This window comes from Lathyrus oleraceus, chromosome 4 (genome assembly GCF_024323335.1).
Source record: "Lathyrus oleraceus cultivar Zhongwan6 chromosome 4, CAAS_Psat_ZW6_1.0, whole genome shotgun sequence".
In the NCBI taxonomy this organism is placed as follows: Eukaryota; Viridiplantae; Streptophyta; class Magnoliopsida; order Fabales; family Fabaceae; genus Lathyrus; species Lathyrus oleraceus.
In genome coordinates, this window is record NC_066582.1 from 43,164,285 (window position 1) to 43,170,126 (window position 5,842).

The following is a 5,842-nucleotide window of genomic DNA, read 5'->3' on the forward strand; positions in this document are numbered from 1 at the left end:
TGAAATTTAGGTATGGGTGGATCATGTCGAACGAGCCCAAGCCTTGGGAAAAGAAATTGACATCCTCAACTTCAATTAGTTTGTGATCAACCATCATCTACTATTGTTGAAGACGAAGTACGAACGCATGAAGGTTGCTCTTCCTTTTTAGTTTATTTTTCTCACTCATACTGCAATCGTTTGAATCTTTTATTTTGGCCCGAGAATTTCTAATGTAATGACTTTAGCCATTTTGGTACTTTCTATACAATTACCATTTTGGCTTTGATTTTGTATGGGTAATATTATGTTAATATTTTAATCTCCTGAAGTGTAGGCTTATATTTTTCAAATATTTCCCGTTTACTCTTAGGATTCTTCGATTCTCAATTAAACCTTCGATCTCGTATGCACTATTAGAAAAAACCTTGAACAACCTGGAATGAACCTTCCCATTTTGGGGACCATTTACCCAATGTCCTATCCCTTTGATCCATAGGTAGAATTAATTTCCACACTAAGTCTCCATTAAAAAATGATTTGCCTTTGCGCTTTTATTATATGTTTTTTCTACCCTCTTTTTCTGCCTCTCTAATAACTCTAAGGCATTTAACCTTTCTTCGTCCAAATCGACTAGTTCACCCAACATCATATTCCAGTAAGATTCAGATGGGATCTCATTCTGTCTTTAAATTCTAGTTGATTGGAGATAAATTTCAATTGGTAACACCGCATCGTGCCCATAGGTCAATCGAAAAGGCGTAGAATTTGCAGCCTATTTAGGGGAGGTTCGACAAGCCCACAAGATCTGGTACAATGTCTTATGCCAATTTCTTGGATTTTTCCCCACATGCTTTTTCATTAATCTAATTACCACTTTATTTGCTGCTTTGACTTGACTGTTTGCTTGGGCATAATAAGGCGTAGATGTTAATAGTTTGAATCCTGCTTCTTTAGCAAAGTCTTGGACCTTTCGACCAGTAAATATTGACCCCTAATCATTTGTAATGGTCTCTGGGATCCCACATCTATAAATCACGTGTCTTTTGATAAACTCAATCACTGATTCTTGATCAACATTTATTAAAGGTATGGCTTTGATCCATTTGGTAAAGTAATCAACGCCTACTAGGATGTACTTATGACCTTTAGAAGATGTTGGTCGAGTCTCACCAACCAGATCCAACGGCCAACCCCTGAAGGGCCAAGGCTTCACAATAGAGTGCAATTCATTTGCATGGACGTGTTGTAGTCCTGCATGTATCTAGAATTCTTGGCATCCTTTAGCAAACTAAATAGAATCTTTCAGCATACTAGGTCAATATATCCCTTGTTGAAACAAAATCCATTTCATCTTATGGCATACTTGGTGAGCCCCACATGCCCCACTATGGACATTCAACAAGGCTAAGTACGCCTCAACCTCACTATGGCACTTGAGTAAAACTTCTTCAGGCATCTTTTGAAACAATTTGTTTCCCATAAGAGTATAACTTAAAGAATGATACCTGACCTTCCGCTCTGCATATGTTGTTGGATTCTCCAGGTAGTTTACTATTGACTTTCTCCAATCTGCATCTGTCAAGTTGTCGATTACCAATATCTCGAAGTTATCTTCATCTGCATAACCCATTTTTGTTGTTTCCAAGCCTGTTGGGTACAATCTGGTCTTCATCACTTTCCCTCAAACTTCGATCGCATCTTCCAATTTTTCTTTCGAAATTTTGTACCCATAAGCAATTTAAGCCAAGTCATTGCCCTCCCGGTTCTTAAGTCGAGGAATGTGTCTAATATTCACCATTTCGAACTTTCGTAATAGTCGACTTTCTATTACAAAGTACATTATTATATTCTCTTTGACACACTTATATTCTCTAATCATCTACTTTACAACCAATTCAAAGTCATCAATTATCTGAACTCTAGTTGCCCCAAATTCCAACAATATTTCAAGGGTGGCTATTAAAACTTTGTATTCAGCCTCATTATTTGATCAAGGACCTTTAATCTTATACTTGGATTTTGTTGGAATTTTATTAGGAGAGATAATCAACATTCCAATACCCGTTCCATTTTTATGACTAGAACCATCGAAATATAATTTCCAAGGTTCAAGCTCTTGATAATTCTGGGAATTCTTGACTATTGAATGGTCGACTATAAAGTCTACAATCATTTTCCCCTTAATGGCCTTTAAAGGCTTACAAGTTATGGAGTACTCGGTTAAGGCACGCTCCCACTTTCCAATTCGACTGTGCAGGATTGGCTTAGATAACATGTACTTAATAACATCAAAATGAGACGATACGTACACATCAACAGGTCTTATATAATGTTTTAACTTGGTACAAGAAAAGTACACACAAAGACACAATTTATCAATCATGTTATATCTAGTTTCTGCATCATTGAGGACTCGACTAAGATAATAAATGGCTCTTTAGACGCCATTTTCATTCTCTTGAGCAAGCATCCTCCCTATAGTTACCTCATATGCAGAAACATATAACCTCATATTCTTACTTCTACAAGGAGGCACTAGAATTTGAGGACAAACAAGATAATATTTGATTTTGTCGAAGGCTTCCTGTTGCGTCTGCCCCCATTCGAAACCTTCCTTCTTCAGTCAAAGTAGAGGAGAAAAGTCCTGAGTCTTTCCACTTAGGTTCAAGATAACCTCCTCAAGAAGTTGATCTTACCCAGCAGAGACTGCAGCTCCTTCTTTGTTGATGGCACTTTTGCCTCCATAATGGCCTTGGTCTTATTCTGATTGATTTTGATCCCCTTTTTGTGGACCATAAAGCCTAAAAAATCCCCAGCCTGCCACATAACGCACATTTGAGAGGATTCATCTTCAAACCATGTTTCCTCATTCTTTCGAATGACTATCGAAGATGACCTGCATGATTTCCCCTGATACAGACTTGGCAACTATATCATCAATATAAATTTGCATAAATGTTTCGATAAAATCAGGAAAATAGAATTCATCTCTCTTTGGTAGGTTTCCCCAACATTTTTTAAACCAAAAGGCATCACTACCCATTCGTAGGTGCCTAAGGCTCTAGGACATCAAAATTCTGTTTTCGGCACATCTTCCTCAGCAATAAAAATTTGATTGTATCCAGAGTATCCATCGAGCATACTAAGATACTCAAAGCCTACAATTGAATCAACAAGCATTTCTGCCACAGGCATTTGATACTCGTCCTTTGGGGTCGCAACATTCAGATCTCTGAAGTCAATGTAAACCCTCAAAGTCCTATTATTTTTAATGACGATAACTATATTAGCAATCCATTCGACATACCTTGTCGTGTGAATGAACTTACACTTGAGGAGCCTTTCGACTCCTTCTTTGATCTTTGATAAGATTTCTGATACGAACCTCCTTGGAGTCTATTTGATTGGCTTCCTTCCAGGCTTGATAGGTAACTTTAGTTCTACCAATTTTTTACTCAATCCAGGCATCTCATCATAGTCCCAAGAGAAGCAGTCTTTGTACTCCTTCAAAAGTTTGATCACTTTAATTTTAAGTTCTGGGCCAAGGTTGACACTTATATATGTTGGCCTTTTTACCGTTCCTTCCCCCAAGTCGATTTCCTCTAGGGGATCATGCACTAGCATTTTTATGTTAGGTGCCAACAGGTCCATTTTGAATCCCAAAGGCTCATCATCATAGATGTCATCGAGCCTCTGGCTTGGTGCCTCAATTTGACTTTTATCAGGTGGCTCTGGTTCAAAATCTACCCCAGGCCCTTTGAGGTGAATTTCGGTTTCGTTGGCTTCGACAACCATATACTTAACTTCGGCCTCTAAGGCCGCCCTTAGTCTATTTTCGGCTATATAAGCCGAAATATTTTCAAATACTTTATACTCACACATAGTCACTATCTTCGTCTCCCCAGCCAATTGGTTGAACACCAGACGTCCCTCCAAGTTCAAAGTATTCTCCCATGACCTCTCTTTCCCCTTGAAAACCATGGGTTGGGTGTAGATGAAGGGAATAAAATGATGTATCAGTAGGCGCAAATGCATACCCAGCAGGACCGTATGGAGCAATATTCGCCAGGTTCTTGTCGAAATGACGCTTATCCACGTGATTAACTTCGACCATAAAATAAACTTAGTCAGCCTCAATATTTTCTACTATGGTGTCATTCCTCCATTAGAGACTCTTTCGTGGAGCTAAGAGAGTGCTACCCCAATGTCGTGTATCCGTTCATGGCCCAAAATCATGTTGTAATTAGCCTTCGACGTAATAACTATAAACATGGTTGGCCTAGTGATCGTGTCAACTGTTAGGTCTACCTGGATCACTCCCAAAGTGTGGCCAATTTTTCCTTCGCAATTTGACAATATCATGTTATGTGGTTTGAGATTTGTGTCGCATTTTCCAATTTTATTCATCATAAAGTGTGGCATCAGGTTAAACGCCGCACCATCATCTACCAATTTTTTGTTAATCCCTACATTCTCCACTTTTCTCTTTATGAAAAGGGGTTTTAGATGGTTCTTCATTGCCTCATCAGGTCTTTCGAAGAAAGCATTCTGTTATTCGACACAGTCGTTGTCCATTATGTAGTAACACACTGACCTATGCTTGGTCATTTCTTCGTCAGTAGTCTCCTCACATTCTCTGATCTCTGTGACTTGGTCGTATTCTAGTGGTAGTACGGAGACCACATTATAGTTGATGTCTAAAGAGGGTTCTGACCCTGAGTCGAAGTTATCTATCAGCATATCATCATTCGCTATTGGTCATTCCGACTTGTCTTCAGACTCTTTCTTTCGAGAAGGGAAAAGCTCTCTCCCTACTGGATTTTTCTCCTCGCCTATATCCTTCATTGGAGTTTAATTGGTGCTAGACTCTTCCATCACTTTCTCGTTAGCTTCCCTTTCTGGTTTCCTTCTTCTCTGTTGCCTTCGCCACTAAGACCTCGACATGGGATTCTTGCCCTTGTAATTATCAGATCCATAGGTTTGCTATCTTAACACTTGGAATTCTTTACGATAGACTATTGAGGAGCCTCAGCCCACTTCGAAACTCTGCCATTTCTCTTGGCCCTGCTCTTTCTTCTCAACAGGCTTCACCCACCGTCCTGTGAGAGCTTCAGCCGTTGGTTTGAAGGTAGATAGCCTGTTAGCCTGGAGGTTTGGACCTCCTTGTTGCTTTCTTTTAAGGACTCCCCTTTTGTCGAAGGTGTAGTGATTGTGGGTATCTTTCCAGTTTCTTCTGTGACTAGCCACTCGAACCCTCCCTATGTTCTCCGCAGCCTTTTTGTCAAAGACAGAACTGCACCTAGGGCACAACATCACTTCAGACTTCTTTCATTAGCAAAGATGGAGGAACTCCGCTAAGCTTTCGTCATTTTTTGGGTAAGCCACCTTTGCCTGCTCTTCATTTTGCTGGGCGCTTTCCTTGTCAGTCTCAATCTCAGTCTCTTTGCTCTCCACGACCATGTTAACTTCCATGGTGGTGCCATCAATGATTTTCAACTTCTGCAATTTGACTCTAAGGATCTCAGTAGCCTTAGTTATGTTGGTTTCTTGATTGAAACCCTTAGTGGTTTCAATCATAGTGGCACTCTTATCATGACCTTTAGATGCTTCAACCATGTTGACAATGGTAGACTCAGTGTAATAGGCGTCCTCCACCTATAGGGGGTCTGAATCTATCTTCATCTGGGACTTAGTTTTGTCCCCAAACTTCAATCTCCCATCCTTAATCGCATTTTGCACAAGATCCCTGAAAAGAAAACACTGTGAGGTTTTGTGGCCCAAAAAATTGTGATATTTACAAAAACGTCTTTTCTTTTGTTATTCTAATGGAGGCATTTTAGTGCCATAAAGCACTATATTT